The 18,490-nt window shown below is 39.9% G+C and overlaps 1 protein-coding gene across 3 annotated transcripts in view; it reads left to right on the forward strand.

Annotated features, from left to right (window-relative positions):
- TRAPPC9 (trafficking protein particle complex subunit 9) overlaps positions 1-18,490 on the forward strand; it is a 450,083-nt gene that overhangs the window by 420,944 nt on the left and 10,649 nt on the right. The gene's annotated exons all lie outside the window — the stretch shown is intronic.

Genomic DNA, 18,490 nt, shown 5'->3' on the forward strand with positions numbered 1-18,490 from the left:
ATTAAGTGGGTTTCTGAGAAATAACACACCTTTGGGTGCTGCTGCTTGGCATTTTTAGATATTGTATAAAGGCCAGGAAATTCTAAATTAAAGGAGATATGCAAGATTTTTCTTGACCTTTTGTCTCAGATCACATTCAATATTGGATTAATTTAAGGTATCCTCTATTCAGGGATGCATTCGGTAATCTAATAGTCCTCCTCCATTTTTAACTACTCTAATTGTATTTATCTTAAAATTATCTGGCATTCATTGGCTTTTCTGACAATTTTAATTTATTCTAGTGTATTTTTCTAATGTCTTCCTTTGCCGGAGGGTAGAGGAGGATAGAAATATTAGGATACCAACACCATGTGAGAGTGGAATTACTTTGAGGCCAGAATATGGGCTATAACTAAGACTAATGGGATAAAATTTGGATGGGAACATTTAGACTGAGACTGAAGGAGCCTTGACAGTAAGATCTGTTGAACTGTGGAGGTATTTCCTGCAGGATATGGTGGAAGTCTCATCATTTTAAAGTTGAAAATATACTGGATAATTCAGAAGAATTACTGTACATGGAGCAATCATAGTCTTCTTACAGGTGAAGATTACCTGCCCTTTCAATCTCAAATGTGGCTGTTTCTCCTCCTTTGCTTTATTGAGCTCATTCAGTGGGACTGGAAAGAACTTACAGAGAAAAGAGTTTGCCATGTTTGTGTAGAGGATTACCTGAGAAAGCTGCACTGCAAAAAACATCTGTAGCTTTTTCCAGTAGATTCGAGAAGCACCAGAGCTCTGATTTTCCTCCAGCTCTGTCTGCTGGGGAGGGCAGTGCTATGCCTGTTCTCTGCCTTGCTCCCTAAAGAACTAATAAGACTGGCTGTTTCTATTGTTAACAAAATTTTCTGAGGCAAAATATGCAGAATGCAGAATAAGAGATTTCTGTGCATGGCTGTGTTGACAGCAGTTATAGGATAAAATTGAATTTTGATTCTTAATTTGAGGTACCTTTCTGAAGAGCTGGGTTTGATAACAGATATTTGAGGGGAAGCTGGAGAACATTTGAGACCAATTGGTGGCAGGGAAGAATGTGAGGAAAACCAAGGCCATGGTCATGGATGGAGATGGGGACACAGCATTACAGACCAAAACAATTCTGTGATTCCAAGTAGCAACTGTGATTTTTTTTTTTTTAATTTTTTTTTTGCAGTGAAACATAGGCAGTCGGGGCCAGGATCAAAAGACAGGGTCATAGGACCAGATTGATGGGCCAGGACATAAAGCCAGGCTATTTTGCCACTTTTGAGTCTTTTTCTTTGAACTCATCAACAGTCTTGCGTCATGATCGCCACTTTTTGTGTGTTAGATATGTGATACCAGCTTTAAGCAGGGATTCATTCATTCTTGAGGCATCTTTTGGGTGCTGCCAATTTAACAGATATGTGACAGCAATGCAGTGAAGATAAAGGAGAGAAATGTAAGAGGAAGCAACCAGCCAAATAAACAAATTTTTAGATTTTGGAGAAGAAAGGAATTTTTATCTCCCCTTAACTTGAGTGATCTTTCTGAATAATAACTCTTTCAGAAGCATTAGGACACACTTCATATAAACACTGTTACCTTCATTGCTCCAGGTCTCTTTCTGCAAAGCAGCAGAAAAGCTGGGAAAGCTGCAATTGTAGTACTGGCTCTGCCTATTAGTGAATAACGTGCAGATAAACTTTTGCTGTTTTATTAATTAACAGCTGTATTTTTCTCTCCTGGAAATCTCAACAGAAAGGCCATTCCTGTGACTGCAAAAGACGAATTTCTCAGCTCCCAGAGCCAAAGATGGCAGGTGGTTTTCCAGGGCTCTCAGTACAGCCTGTGTCATAGTTTTGTTCTGCCCAGGACTTGGTGAGTGGGCAGTCAGGGAAATGGTGTTTGCTGGCTTTGATGGCTTTTCATGCCATGGCCAAGCAATAAAAAGCCACGCTTGCAAATGATCCAAGAGAACATTACAGTCCAGAGTTCCAGACAATGCATATTCCCATTACAGGATTCAAGTATTTAGGACCATTTTGATAAGTCTGGGCAAGGTAGATTGCTGCTCAGTATTATTAACAGGCAAATCACATCACAGAACAAAGATTTGTGTAAATATTTCAGCAGGCTAAGAGAAAATGAACATCACGCCATTCTCAGAAGGATTTTCCAAAGTGATTCTGCCACAGTTGCTTTCAAATATTTAGATATATTGCTGGGGTTATTGTGAGTCCATGAATCCACAATGCATGAGTAAATACGTGCAAGAAATACTCCTGCATTTGCAGGGGAAAGGCTGACTGAGCAAATGAAGCCCTTTTTCCATCTTGGTATCAGGTAGAAATATTCCAGGTATTACCAGACCTTTTAGTTTTAGGCATAGAAAATCTGTGACTGGAATAGGAAGGAGTCCTTCTGGACAGGCATAATTCAGAAGAAAATTCTATTTTTAGTGAGCTATGGACAGGGATGGGTAAGGAATGTATGAGAACTCCCAAGATCTGAAATGCTGCAGTGACTCTCAAGCAAGCAGTCAAAGGGCAAAGGAAGTTGCCATGGTTAAATGTGCCTGACGTAGCTGTTATGTATAGATAGCTCCCAGCTGTTGATCAATTATTAACTATTATTAATAGTTGATCAATTAGCTATCTTAAAAATGAACCTGATACCTGGAATGCATGATTACTTGTATTTCCCTGTAAACCTAGTGGGTGCATACATGGGTAATTATGCCTATCAGGACTTCAGCAAGCTCCTAATACCAATTTTTGATAAATGCAAATAACTGAAATGCCAAAGCCATACAGGGTATACAGTCCTGTATATTAATTACAGAATCTTATCATAAAGCTTTCTAGACCATCAGACCATGGGCAGGACAGAAATTATCCCCACGACTCCTATCAGAAAGTATCCCCATGTATTTTTGACCAGGTTATTTACTGTTTACTCACAGAAGACATAATTATCACTTATATTTTGTTAACCAAACTGCAGCTTACATTTTATGAACCATGTTTCTGGGTTGAAAGGATGTTTTCTTCTTGTGAATTTTGTTCCCACTTCTCTGAACTTTTTTAATCATGTTTTCTCATTAGCAGAATATACTTGATTAACTCACTTGTTTAATGAGGTGCTTTGGGATGATAAAGACAGCAATCCATTCTTCTGAATGACTTTGAGATGTTAAAAATTAAATAAAAGTTCTGAATACCAACAGACCTCCTGCTGGTCTTTACTGGTAGTTGTCCTTTGATGTGAGAGAATATTCAGTTCCTGTTAGTGCCACACCTTCAAGAAAAATTCAATTTCAGATTGTTTTTAATAACAAGCATTGGCACAATGTGACAGAAATGGGTTTCTTTTCTTAGAGATAGATTAGTTTAAGAGTAGCTCAAGCTTGCCTGATTTTCAAGCAATTTAACAAATTTATTAGTCGTTTATACAGAGGACATAGTGATATTTATTTATATTGGATTTCAAAGAAAAGTGTCAGAGGAAATAAACCTTTGCTCATACAAAACATTTTTTTCCTTGAGGCTGCCATGCTCTGGAAGGTAAAAATGGTGCCCAGCTACAAATAGAATTGGGAAAACAAGAGGGTGGATGCTACAGCTCAGTTTTATACCTTTGAGGTCATTAAAGACAACTGGAATTGATCTTTCCTGTCAAACAACAGGATTCTCCTCTATTTTTCTGTAATTCTCCTCTATTTTTCTGTAATTTTTTGGTGCTTTGTTTTGTGGGTTTGTTGTTCTCTACTTGTGAAGGAATCCCAGGAGTAGAGTTACTTTATTGCATTTCAAAGTGTTAAAGATCTTGGCTCAGCATTTTTCAGACAGGGTAAGAGTTCCTGTTTTCCTGAAAGGCTGTGTGTTTGGAGTTCATTGAGAACAACATCTGGATATGGCTTCAACAGCTGGCAGACTTGTTGGGGAGCATCTGCCTCCGATTACAGCTACTTTTCATTGAGGCAGATTGAATGTGGCATTTGAAAAGGCTCATTGCATACATGGAGATTTCTCTGGTCATTATGTGACAAAGTGTTTATTTAAGGCACAGATTTTGCCTGTTTTCATGTAGGGCCTGGTGCAGTGTAGATGCTGTCGTGGATAAAGAGGAAAGCAATGAAGAAAATTTAGCAAAACCCTACGTTTGTAGACATTTGCTACTTCTTCTAAAATGCAAACTTCTAAAATGCAAACTTCTAAAATGCCTGAACTGAAATTTGTAGTTTTGAATGAAATGTTTCATTTGACAGATTATTCTACTATGATGAATGTTTAAGATTGATGCAATTTTTAAAACGCTTTCAAAGTCAAACCTCTCATGAAGGTGATTAATTCTTTGAAGAATTAATCAAACCAGGTATTACCTCTAGTTTTCCATTCATTTGTTTTTGATCAGGGATACTCTATTGATCAATTTGATAACTAAATCTAATGAAATCTCACCGTGTTTTTACAATATTATCATCTAATTCTGTGCTCTTATCATGAGATATGACTCAGTGATACCTTTATGGAAGAAGTAATAACTTGGATTTGGCCAGTGATCTTTCAAAATTATTATCTTATGCTGTTGTTTCTCAAGAAAGTATTGTAAGAGGTTCTTACCGAATGAGGCCAACCAAAAAATGCCTTCAGAGGAAAGGTCTGTGAGTGGTTGATTGGTGAATTGGTGAACTGGTGATTATGTAGCTGTGGGTAGGAGGCTGAAACCACCTGCACCCTTCCTGCATTCTAGCAATAACATTGAGACTATGGGTCAGGACATTTCGCTGACTCATAGTAACATCCTCACCCATCCTCATTTGTTCTGGGAATTCCATCTTTATTTGAAGACTGAAGCAAGAGCTCTCTGGATGTTCACAAAGCCATACCAGCAGGATGATCTGCTGAGCCTGGAGCACTTAGTCCCTTGGAGCTCGCGGGCTCATGTTGTATTTGATCAGCCAACCTCAAGGAGATTAAGATCTCCAATGAAGTTTCCTAAAGCTCTCAGGAATGTGAAGAACTTCCATGAATTGACTGCAACTTGTTTTCTTCCTCCTCCCATCCTGATATTTGGCATCCATTTTAAAGCCTAAAGCCAGGAAGCACAGTTTGCATTCTCTGGGTGAGCTCAGTTGTATCCCTGATTTACAAGAGGGACTGGAATATCTATTCAGGACCTCTGAGGAAAAATAGTTCTGTTCTATTGTCGATGTTACTGCTTCCTTGTAGCTGTTTATCCAGTTGTTCTGCTGTAGTCTTGCCACCAAGCATGCTAATGCTATTAATGGAAATGGATGAGAGAACTTCATTTGTTCCAGAGAGTTTTCCAGGAGAGGGCAGCCATAGTTAATTCTGGGTCAGTTCATGCAATACAATGTGAATATAGATTACTGGCAGCGTTTGTCTGCAGTGCTCCATTGCCCAGCATGGTTTCTGTGCTTGGTTCTCTTAATTTGTTCTTTTGTTTGGATTGCAAGTGTGTAAAAGATGGACTTTTTCACAAATTAATGCTGGAGAAGACAACCCCCATAATAGAGTGGTTAACTCCCAGCACCATGTACTTGCTGAAATCCAAATGCTCTTGGGAACAGTTTCCATTATATGTCACTGTTTGCTTTATATACTTTCCAAGCAACTCATGAGCTTCTCTCCACTCTCTTACTTCAAAGATATTTTTGGAAAAGCATAGGCTAAAGTGTTGCTAGAGACCTGAAAAAATCTGGAAAAGATTTCCCTGGCACTGAAAACTTCTACTTCTTTTGTTTAGAAAGGATCAGGACAAAATGATCCTCCCTCCTTTCCTCTTCGCATAATGAAGTTGCATATAAAGCCTGTCTTGGTTTGGGTGTAAGGATGATAAGTTAGATTTGAGGGGCATATCCCATATGCCCAGTTTGGAGCTGTGCTTATGCAAACAGCAGCACTGATAGAGATGGCATCAGGAGGCTTTATTTAGTACTGTCCTGCCAGGGGCACAACCTCTGGGGCTGGGCTGGCAACCAGGATCCCTGGAAGTACACTCAGGCTTTGTATTAAGACTGCAAGGAAATTTCCTTTTGATATGATATGGGTAACTTCCTTTCTTAGGTCAGTTCAAACCATCAAAAGCTATTTAGCTATTTTTCTTTTATCTTTTTTTTTTTAAAATTTAAAATCCCCCAACTCTATTTTCCAGCATGGCTAAGTAAAAGACATTTGACAGACCCCTAAGTAATATAAATCCATGGATTTTTTATAAAGTTAAAAATCTGGTCTCAGCAAGTGATAGGGCTTGGGAGGATTTTCTGTTCCTGTTTTGTAGGTTGAAACACGATGCAGTTCTTTTCACTTCACATGTAAAAGTCACAGAACAATACGTGACTTCAGGGGCAGACTGAAGAAGCCTTAAAGTCTTTCCATACACAATTCTGAAGACTTCCACCTTTAGTTTTTTCAACTTTCTCAACTTCCTGTACTTTACAATCTCATTTAATTTCTCAGCCATTCTACTAATGTGTATCAAATGTACCCATATAATCTCAAAATACATAAACCAGGGAAAGATTGTGCCAGAGAGGCCTTGCCAGACGATGCAGGGCTCTTTGCCTGACGGGGAGGGTGAGGAATTAGTAATTTCTCCTCTCTGTTTCTGTGTCCACGGGTCTCTAGAAGGTGGAGCAGCCACCATACTGTGTCTGCAGATAAGCTGATAACTCTGGCTGGCCTGTGCACAGAGCCTTGGGAAAATAATTCTTAGAAAAGGGACTTAATCAGCTGCCGCACTGCGCTGATTTGCACATAATTGTGCCTGTCTTTTAAAGCCAGAGATAAAAGGACAGAATTTGACACCTGCTCATTGCTCATTTCCCCAGCAGCTCTCCAGGCTGGAGCACAGTTGCAGGGTTTGAGTGAGGAAAAAGGTTTTGGCACCCGGGTTGTCAGTGGAAAGGAGAGGGGTTTGCAGGAATGCTTTGCAGCACTTGACAGATGAAGCCCAAGGCATGCCTTGCAGTCTTGGGTATGGAGAGGATTTAATTTTTTACTTTGTCTAGCTGAACTCAGTGTTTCTTTTCTTCTCTTCCCACAATGTCATATTTGCAGTTTTACTTAAACACAAAATTTTCATCCTCTGTGCACTCTGTTGTGCTGATATTTGAGGTTTTCTTTCCCTCAAAATGCAGTGATGGGAAAGAAAGGATTTCTAGGCTCTTACTTTAAGTCCTTTCTCAGAGAATTCTCCTTTAAACAGCATTATTTTTATTTCAATTTACTTTTCCTTGTGGTTGGGTTTTATTTTATCCCCTCTACACTCTTCCTGCATGTCCTGTAAATCCTCAGGCTTTACCTTTGGTTTAGTGTAAGAGTTATTCCTGTAAGAAGCTGGTACCTCAATGAGCCAGCATGGGGATTTTGAAAACTTACAATTAAGATGTTTTTCTCTATCTTCTGGAAGTCACCTTCCCCTCTTAGTTCTTTTTGGTAGCTTATTAATTCATTTCTGCTTAGTGAGAACTCCTTACTTCACTTCCCAGGACAGGTTAACTCCTCCCTAAAATTCAGTATCCCCACATGAAAAGCTTCCTTGCTCCATCAGATTTGAGATCTGAGATACATAAATAAAGATTATTTTAAATTTATTTAGGGTTAGGTTTTTGTTTTTTGTTTTTTTTTAATTTAATTGTTTCTGATTCACTAGCAGTGCCATCTTCACATCCCAGGAGAATGGTCTGTGTAGTTCTAGGTGCCAATACAAATTGTTCTGCTAAGCTCTTAGGAGCATGAGTATTATGGTCCCTAAGAGCTTATAGTCTTTGTCCCTGAGTGCTTATAGTCCAGCATTCTATATCTATATCTATATCTATATCTATATCTATATCTATATCTAATCTATATCTATCTATATCTATATCATCTATATCTATATCTATATCATCTATGTCTGTATCTATATCTAGATCAGCTATATCTATATCTAATATATATTATCTCAATCTCTATCTCTATCTCTATATATCTATGTCTATATCTCTATCATCTATATAGATCTAATCTATATTATCTATATATATATATATAATCTATCTATATAAATATAGATATAGATGTGTACACACACATGTAAATATGTATACATCTGTGTTGTATGCTATAAATAAATGTATGGTATATGTATAAAAAAAGTGATCGGGGGGAGGAATAGAAAAAATAATATAACAGAGTGATGAGAGAGACATAGTTTTGCACACAGCTTGTAGCCCACAGGTAGCAGTGAGCACAGTTTGCCCCTCTGCAGCAATCACCAGGTTTCTGTGGATCTTGCTGTGTGACCTCAACAATGGTACACATTGTTGTACCATCTGTATTTTTCTGCTGGTACAGGAAAAGATGGGTCATTATGTGGGAATTTAGCCTGGGCTGAGCTTTACTTCCATATCTAGAAGGCTGGGAATGAAATCCAAGCGGGGTGCCATGTGCACATAGCCAGGTCATGGACCTACAGGATGATATTTGGTGCAAGGGCTTCAGGAGAATAGAAAGTTTGAAGGTCTCAAAAGCAGAGATGAAGTGACTTTAATTTTTAAAGCGTATAATCCAGTTAGACCTCAGAGGAGAGCTTGGCAGTGTAGGCAGAGCAAAAAGGTCAGTTTTGGAGAAGTTCTCTAGAAAGTGGCATCAGGATTTAATCACAGGCTGTGGAGGGATGAGTCATGAGAGGATATCAAGTCAAAGTGAAAGCTGAGATTGGCAGGAAGGAATCTGATTTTATTTCTGAAATTAAGACAGGTATGCTGAGAAAAGGACTTCATGAAAAATTCAGGAGCTAGGTTTTGAGCATGTTCAGTTTTAGAAGTAGTAAATTATTAACAGAAATATCTCTAAGAAAGGCCAAAAGTAGTTTGGTTTGATGACTCTAGGCTTAAAGATTTCTTGTTTTCTCTAAGCTTGATTGTTATTTGAGTGTTTCTATCCAATCTAGCAAGGAAAAATATGGATTTGTGTCACAGAGGATGACTGGAAACTTCCATCTACACATATCTATTACTGCAGTTCTTTGGTGCATTCAAATTGGAATTTGAAACAGGTCATGATATAGGAGCAGGATGCAGTTAGAATAAAGAAGTCATAGTAGGGTTTGAGAGCTTCCAGCTCGTACCTGCCTGGATTGTTGTCTCATACCTTAATGCAAAAGTGAATTAAGCATACATAGGGAAAATGGGAAAAAATTAAGGCAATCCATTGGCAAGTGAAACAATTTAGAGTCATCAGACTGAAGGACGCTGTGAGTGAAATTCAAAGAAACTTCATGGAGAATATGTTCATTTTAGGGGGCACCCCCAGGGTGTGGACATTGGGCACAAGTGATCTGGGCACAAGGTACCCACACGTCACCCCTGCCCTGCACAGAGGGCAGTGACTGTGCCTTGATGCCCTCATTTAGCTCAGCTGGGTGCATTTCAGTCCTGGCTGGGCTAAAGGAGGCCTGTGAGGCTCAGTGTCCTCCTGCTCATGTTTACACAGCCACTGAAACGTGGTAAATCATCTACCTGCCTGTTCATGGGGGGGTTATACATTATCCCGTACCAGGCTGTGGCTGATCTATGAAGACACAAAAATTCTTATGGCCTGGACATCTCATGCAGTGTATCATGGTTATTTTTTAAGACAAATATGGAAAATGAGTCACAGGCCAACAAATTTTTCTTCAAATAGTCAGTATAACTTTTTTTTTTGCTTATTTAAAGCATCTTGCACCGGTGTCTCTGTATGTCTGGGCATGGAGATACTGCTGTCTCATTTCTCTTCTCACCTGCATTTGAGTTCCTTCTGCTTTGGACATTACCTCAGAGATCTCTTCCAAGCAATTTTTTCTTCAAATAATCAGTATAACTTTTTTTTTGCTTACTTAAAGCATCTTGCACTGGTGTCTCTGTATGTCTGGGCATGGAGATACTGCTGTCTCATCTCTCTTCTCACCTGCATTTGAGTTCCTTCTGCTTTGGGCATTACCTCAGAGATCTCTTCCTACAGGCCTCAAAAAAGACAATTATACTACACATAGGGTTAGTTTACACGAGCAACTTAAAAAAAAAACCCCAACAACAGCTCCCTGTTAGGTGTTACCTCTGTAAGAATTTAGAGCATCACTGTGTGCTTGTTGAATGGGTAATGCATAAAATACTGTTTCCAATTGAAATGGTAGAAAATACAGCAAAAGAAAATCCACTTCCATATTGCCTAATTCCATGAGATTTTGGGTAAGTTGTGTGATCGAACTCCCAAATTTGACTTTGCTTGCACAAAATTGAGTACAGCAGCCTTGTTTTGTGTGTCTGCTGTTAAACAGGCATTACTTCTCTTGTGAGCAGTTGTAGTTCACTGCCATCTCCATGGCAAACGTGCCACAATCACCACCCTTGTCACTGATTTGTAGAGCAGGTAACACTCCCTGGAGGTCTGCAATCCATCCAGTGTCTAGACTAAACCTGCTTTGAGGTTGAGACATGCTCCCAAAACAGCACAAAGTGCTATAGGCTCCTTTTTTGCCATTAACTTTTGCAGCCACAAGTCAGACACTCTGACAAAGTTGGCAAGAGGCTTTTCAAAATCTCTTCTATAGAGGGAGAGGTTTGTCCAACATCCATCACTGCAGCATGGCAAGGAAAAAAGGAGAAAATTTAAAGTCTCATTAAGCAACCAGTGAGGAAAGAGGTGATTTGCTTTCAGTGAACTATAGGTTAAGTTACGTTATGGTGTGATTTTTAGGTTTGTCCTGTGCAGACCCTGAAGCTGGACTCAATGATCCTTGTGTGTTCCCTTCTAATTCAGGGTATTATATGATTCACTTCAGTTCCTGCAGAGGTTTTGCACAAAGCTGCCAATATACCAAAACCAGTGTTATATGATAAATCCTAATAGGTTTTAGTTTTGTTTAAATGTATTATAGGGCTTTTTTCCCTCTCCTTTTTTTTTCCCTACAGGGCTGGATTAGAATGCTCTGAAAGTAGTCCTGACACAGACAAGCTATAGAAATAAAGTTTTCAATAACTTAAAATAACATGCAAATCCCAGGCTTGTGAAATTTTGAACACAAGGCACACACCGTATGCTAGCCTGACCTCCAGGCTGTGTAGCAGATAATAAAAAGAAATTTTGTCAAACCTGCTTGTGATGAACAGATAAAAAAGTCTTGGCCCATGTTCATAAATGAGACTATTTCAGCAAGCTGGGGCCATGTCATGGAATATTTTAAAATAAGTCTAAAGGAGCTCAGGCTTACTGGAAAACACAGAACTTTGTGCATCTTAAAATCTTAGGGATCTGCCCTTGTGCATCTAGATTAGGACTGGGCACAAGCAGAATAAACTCTGAAGTGATTTTCACTTGATAGCAAATTGGGCAAAGCACCAAATCACAGGTTATCTTGGCTGCCAGAGGATGAGACAAGCAGGTGCCATCCATGTGCCAGCAGCTTCTTAGGGAAGGAGAAATGTCTGTCATAAAAGGCATGTGTGAAGTAAAATAACTCCCACCAAAACCAGGGAGGTTAAACTGAACTGACACATTTCTGAAATAAATCTGTGGTTAATGTGCTTTCAGGTTTTGAGATCCCAAGTAGAAGCTGGAGGCAGTCAAACCCCAGAGCAGGAGTCACGTTCATGCTTCCCTCCTCAGCCAGTGTGACCCTGTTTTTTGCAGTTGATGGAAGAAGGTTGTACCACATTTCGATGTTCATAGCCAAGATCAAGTCATGCTAAAACTGAATGCTGGTCACATGTCTTGGAGTTTAAAATTGGACATAAACATTGCAGTGGTTTGGAGGAAGAAATCTTACTACGGACAAATGACAAGGTTGAGGAATCCTTTTGCAAGTGAGCCCCAGGGGATGCTGCAGCATCCTCAGCCCATTGCCATCACAGAGTTAAGAACAGACACAAACTGGGAACAATTTGGCAAGAAAGATAATGGGACCAGTTGGGATCTGTCATCAGCATACTGGGCACTGCAAAAGAGTGATTAAATAGGAAGACACGGACAATTATCAAGCACTAATTGCTTATTGTTGCTAGAACTATATTTTAAATGTGTTTTTCTTTTTAATTGGTTTTGGAGCAAAAAAAAGTGTCCTTAATTTAATTCTGAAATGTTTGGGAATGGGAAGTCTGCCAGGAACGGGGCAGCTCAGAGGTCTTGTGAAAGCAAATGCCTCTTTCACCAGCCTATATTCATGTCCAGTTATCCCAACCTCTGCCAGCTTTCCTGTTTTCTGGTTCATGCCCCAATGTTGGCTGAAGGTCTCTGGGTTGTTGCAGGAAGCTGCAATGGTTTGTTCGTGTCCTTTTCTGTGTTTTTCATTCATCACTGTCCAAGGGCCTTGACCCAAAGAGGAGCTGAACTCTTCAGGTCCACGGGGGGTTTGGAGAAGCAGGCTCTGAGTATAAAGGCAGTTTTTAGGACAGGACTAGCAGTGGTTGACAAGGTGAGATATCTGTGTAGTTTGAACCTGTTACAACACAAACATCTGTATACCTCTGTGCTCTGGTGCTGCTGACTGCAGGGAAGTTCAGCAGGGGCTGGATTTGCCTCACTATTGTGTCAGTATAACAATGAATGAATATGAGGATGTTATTCCAAATTAAGATGTTCAGGTTTGGTGCAGGGAGGGGGTCCAAATCATAGACAGAAGGTTTAATGCAAGTAGCTAAGAGGGTCTTGTGTTATTAAATAACCATTCAGCATTTTCCTGATGAAAGTGACAGGGAACACAGTTTCTATATTCATAGAAATATCTTTTGTATGGATGTATTCAGCTCTGAAAGTGCTGCAGGACCTCATCATGCACAAATGAATGTAACCAAATCTGCCTCTGTGTGTGCAAATAATTTGCAGGAATGCTTTGGAAAAGGAAAGGAAACTGGTCTACATTAGGGAGAACAAGTGCAAAGAAAGGAAACAGAAACTGTTTAGGTTCATACTTTAGAGGAACACAGGAAAATCCGGGGATCCTGTTGCCTTAATAGAATGGCACATGTCACCTGCTCCTCTGAGCTGCCCCAAAAACCAGGCTGATAAATCTGTTGCTGACTTGGCACAGAGCATGAGGGGAGGGATGGGAAATGTGCTTGTATGGAGACAGGAAGGAGCTGCTCTGTACAGAGAGTTTGCCTGTAGTACAGATTTTTTCCTCCTTTCTGATATTTTCTTGCACATGCATAAAAAGTAAGATCAGAAATTGAGAGAATTGATTAAACCTATTTCCAAATAAATTATTTCAAAAAGAATTCCCTTTTCATTGTTAAGTCCTTGCAAAGTCCTGAACAAATACTCTTGCAAAAAAGTTTAAGGGAAAATAAAATAAATATAGAGAAGTTGTTCCAGACACTGAGGCTGGCCCTTTCTGAGTTCTTTTAAGGCAATTAGAAGGAAAGCTGGCCTGGGCAAACACTTTAAATCAGCATTTTAGATTTTTTGAGCACAGAAAAACGGAACCATTCCATAAGATCTTCATTGCAGCAACTCTAGCATGGGCTCTGGGTCTTTGACTTTCCTCCTTCAAAGTACCTGATGGACATTATCCAGAGATGTCAGTGATGCTGCTGCTCCTCTCCACTTCCCAGGCCATGGCTCTCCTGGTTCACAGACCAAGATGAGTAAAATTAGTATTTTTTAATTAACAATTGCAATGGTTGATTGACAGAGTACCCTAACTATAACAGCAAAGCTAGGCAAGAGTTGCTTTTCTGGTTTTAAAGATCTCTTTTACCTTTTGTGTGAGCAGTATTTACTCATCTGAGCATCTCATGCCTTGAGTTTTGTTGTCCAACTTGTTTGTGCAAAGCCATTCCTCTGGGAGGTGTTTGCTCAGAGTCCTGGGCCAATTTCCCAGAGAATGGCAGAGTCCAGTGCATGTGCATCAGCTGGGGATTCAACATCCAGTTTAAAGGGAAATACCCAATGGAAAGTTCTCCGTCCCTCCCCTGTAAAGTTCAGCAAAACCAAAAAATGAGTGAGGAGAGAAAACTTAGCTGGAATATGCATTTCCACTGGGATTAAATGTATTTGTATGTGGCTTTCCAAAATTAAACTTGGACAGTGGCAAAGAGGGACTTGGGTGTGAAAATGCAATTAGCCATGACTCAGGACTCTTGATGTACAGGGGGACCAATGAGTTCTTGCATGGGAACTTGACAAAGTGTCAAGAACAACTTACTGTGTGTTAATATGAGCAGAGTAAATAACACAAAATGTTATTAATGTTTGGTGCTCATTTCCAAGCAGCTCCTTTGGGTGATGTAGACAGAAGTGCACCAGGCAGGTGATGGTAAATGATGTTTTTCTTGTGGAACAGTCATTGTCTTCCTGACAGTAACATTCATTTCCTTTACTTGAGAGTTCTGAGGTTCTAAAAGAAAGATATTATAAGAATACTAATATATTATTTTTACATAATGGTTTCTCACAGACTTCCTGTGGTGGCAATAAGTATCACCCATCAGCTGGGCCATGAAGCAGTTTTTCCATCTTAAAGATTAATTAATGGAGATCCTAAAAGGCTTGGCAAAGACTGTCAATAAAAAAGCAAGGCTTTCCAATCACCCTTCTCAGTGGTTGTAGCAGCCTCATCCTCCACCTTCCAAAATATGTTGGATAACATTTTCTCCCTTGATACAATAATCACTTAGGGAAGTCCTAGAGGGAAAAGAGAATGGCCCTGTGCCTGTTCATTAATGTGTGGCAGAGACAATGCCTGTCCTTCTTTCATGGCTGTAGGCATTGCAGGGTAATTTTGGTACCCAAGGATGCCAACACAAGTGGGCATTGTACGTAAATGAACAAGAAAAGGGGTGGGGAGGAAGCATTCTATTGGCTTACTGCATTACTTCAAAAATTATTTATTTTTTAATTAAAGGAGTTTTGGAGATTGCTAGGTCTTTATGCTCCCCCCCTTCTGTCATCCAGATTTTATGCTGCCACTTTTAAAATGCAATTTATATATGCAGTTGGAATTAAACTTGATCCTTCTAATTTTCTCAAGTGCTGTTTCTCTCGTATCTGAATCTTTGTAGGATGGAGCTACAGCCAGGACTGATTTCTGTGCTAGTGACTGCATCTTCTGATTCAGAGCTCCTGCACTCTGAAGCCAGTAATGATTCACTCTCACAGCAGTGGTGTGAGCAGTCTCAGCTTTTATATGCCATCTGTGTGAGGGAGCTGAATCTGCAGAAACGGGACCCTGTGCACATGGCTTTTCCTCTGCTCATGGATGAAAATATTAAAGCAAATCCGTATGGTCCATGAGATGTTTTCTGTGTCAGGAAGGGAGTAAAGCTGCCTGTCAAACCAAGCTGTTCTCCCTGATGAAAGGGGGCTGTTTTTAAACACTCCTTTCCATAGTATTTTGCACGCCAGCCATGTGTGCTCTCTCATCTGACATCTCATTGAGATCCTTGGCTCTGGTACTGCAGGAGGGAAGTGTGTTCTGGGAAGGAAGGAAATTATCTCTCAATATGTACACAAACACGTGCACACACACACACACAGACACTAAAATCAATCTAAAATAATTGATTTTTTATTTTTTTATTTATTTTTTTTTTAGAAATGAGAAAAAAAATTAATCTGGTTGAGCCAGATTTAAATGCTTCCCTTTTGTTTGGATTTTCTATTTTCTCATGAAGATATTAGAAAGAAAGGCTCTGAGCTATTATTAGATACAAAGGTAGAGATAGAGGGCAGAGGGTTCATTTACAATTCCTACAGCAGACCATTCAAGCTAAAAGGCAATTGATGAGCAGCTTGAAAATATAGATTCGTCCACTAAGCTTAGGGAGTATTTCCAAAGGTTTGTGCTGGTCTGGGGATCTAACCCTTTGTACAGCAGTAAAACCCACTAGATGGAGGAAGCAGAAAACAAGTGGGTTGTTTTCTTTGTTTTTTTTTTAGTTAATGAAAGGAGTCACCTTGCAGGGAGAAGCTTGGAAACATAAACTGATATAAAGTAATAAATTGATATAAATGCACTGCTTTTGAAGGAAGCAACTGGACTTTAGCTCTATGCCAGGAGACGGGGAAGCATAAAGGTTATCCACAGGGACACATTCTTTGTGTTTTGGGAAACCCAATCAGTGAATCCCTGATAATGGGACACCATTATAACCCTACTTCACCACCATGATCTTGGGGCAATACTGCAGGAAGCAGATTGAGCATGTTGGGCAGGTCAGCCCATGGCATTAGAGTGTGCTGCTGCAGCAGAAATCCAATGCCATAAAGGTTTTCTAGCCCTTCCCTAAGATGCAGTGGTGATTATAACTTCCATTCAGAGAATCACAGATATGGGCAGGGACCTCTGGAAATCACTGTGGTCCTGTCCCTTTTCAAATAGGGCCACCTAAAGCCAGTTGCCATGGACCATGAGCAGATGGCTTTTGAGTATCTCCAGGGATGGAGACTCCACAACCTCCCTGGGCAACTTGTGCCAGTGCTGGGCCACCTTCACAGTAAAGAAATTATTTCCTGATGGTCAGAAGGAAGCTCTGTTTCAGTGTGTGTCACTGTGATATTTTCTGAAAAATCCCTTTACCAGGATTTCTTCTCCTGGGAAGCTGAGAAGCTTCAGCTTCTCCCTGTTTTGCCTATTTGGAATGTGGTCTGGAGATTGTTTATCCAGCACGTGAATTGTTTTTTCTTGATGGACCAATCATGGTCCAGCTGTGGCAAGGCTCTGAGTCAGTCACAAGTTTTTATTATTCATTCTTGTTAAACCTTCTGATGCATCATTTTCTCTATAGTTTAGTGTAGTTTTAATATAGCATTATATCATGTCATATCATATCATATCATATCATATCATATCATATCATATCATATATCATATCATATCATATCATATCATAATAAATCAGCCTTCTGAGAACATAGAGTCAGATTCATCTCTTTCCTGTCCTGAAGTCCCTCACAAATACCACAAGTGTGTGTACATTGATCCTGCCACTGGGCAGCCCTGAGTCAAAGAGCCTGGCTCTGTTCTCTTTGCACCCTCCCTCCAGGCATTGCTGAGATCCCCTGGAGTCTTCCCCAGCCTGAGCAGTGCCAGGGCTCACATCCTGTCCTCATGGGAGGGATGCTCCAGTCCCTTAATCTTCCTCATGACCCTGTGTTGGAGTCTCTCCAGTGTGTCCCTGTCTCTCTTGTAATGAGGAGCCAGAACTGGACACAGCACCCCAGGAGTCCTCAACAGTGTTCTAATTGTCAAAAAAAAAAAAAAAGGAAATTTTGGAACCCTCAACAGTATTCTAATTGTCAAAAAAAAAAAAAAAGGAAATTTTGGAACAGGGGCTGTTCCAACTGGGACACCAACACTGGTTTTGGATAGCTCCAACTTGAACACTGAAGGGTTTTTCTGTGCTCTTTTTGCTAAACCTCTTGTATCTGATGCTGCTGCATTTGGGCAGCTTTGGTCAAGGAGAGGTTTTCATCTGGGTACCTCAGCTTTGCTGGCCTAACCTCTGGAATAAATGTTCCTTTCTGAACTTTTTTTCTTCTTTGGCAATAACTTTAGTTTGTTTTTTATCCAGTGGCTGCGTTGAGGCTTGTTCAGTTTGCCAGGCTAAAGGGCATCACAAGAACATGCATCATTTTGTACTTTTTGTCCAAGGCAACAAAGCAAAACTAAGTTTAAAAAAAAATCACTTTGGTGTAATTTTTTTTTTTGTGAAAACTCCTGAAGCATAAAAATAGTGTCTTTCCTTGAAGAGGGGATATTACTAATGTAAATCCAATGCAGAGGAATAATATGATGTATGTCAAAAGGCAAGCATCCAAGGAGGAGCAGGAGTGATGGAAATGCCTCATGGGCATATGAGATTGTGGGGATAGGTATTCACACAAAGGATGCTTTCTTACATGTGCCCAGGGCTTTCTCTTATCTCTGAACATGAACCCATAGTGAAATAGAAATGTTCCTGTATTAATAGTGCATTGGAGATAACCCTCATCTGAAAAATACAGTAATACTGCACAACTGGGAACCCTTTCAGAGCAGGGAATTGGACTGGCAATTTCATAGTGTGTTGGTAATGAAACATTTTGGTTCTGTATAAGCAAATGGGCAAGGTTAATGGACACATTACTCTGGCTGTCATTGTCCCAGCAGTAACCAATTTAGAGGCTTTATATTTTCTGCTGTCCCAGTAAGGGAAAGAAAAGTAGAAAATTAAAAATAGAAATCCCAGAGTGATTTAAAGTGCAAAAAGTGAACAAGCTTGTAGTACTCCAGTATAATTTTTAAATCCCTCTTTTCCTTATGATCTGGATTTTAATTTATGCATTACATTGCAAATTCTGCCAATGTGTGTCCTGCTCCAAAAGCTTACCTCCACACAGAAGGATTTATTCTGGCTGTAACACATGAACATGAGCCTCCAGCCCTGGATCTCTCTAGCTGTTGTTTGTATTGATGGTTCCTGTTTGTATTTCCCTTCACCTCGTGCTGTTGATTTGCAGAA

Source organism: Passer montanus, unplaced genomic scaffold, assembly GCF_014805655.1.
Source record: "Passer montanus isolate IOZ18808 unplaced genomic scaffold, ASM1480565v1 scaffold78, whole genome shotgun sequence".
In the NCBI taxonomy this organism is placed as follows: domain Eukaryota; kingdom Metazoa; phylum Chordata; class Aves; order Passeriformes; family Passeridae; genus Passer; species Passer montanus.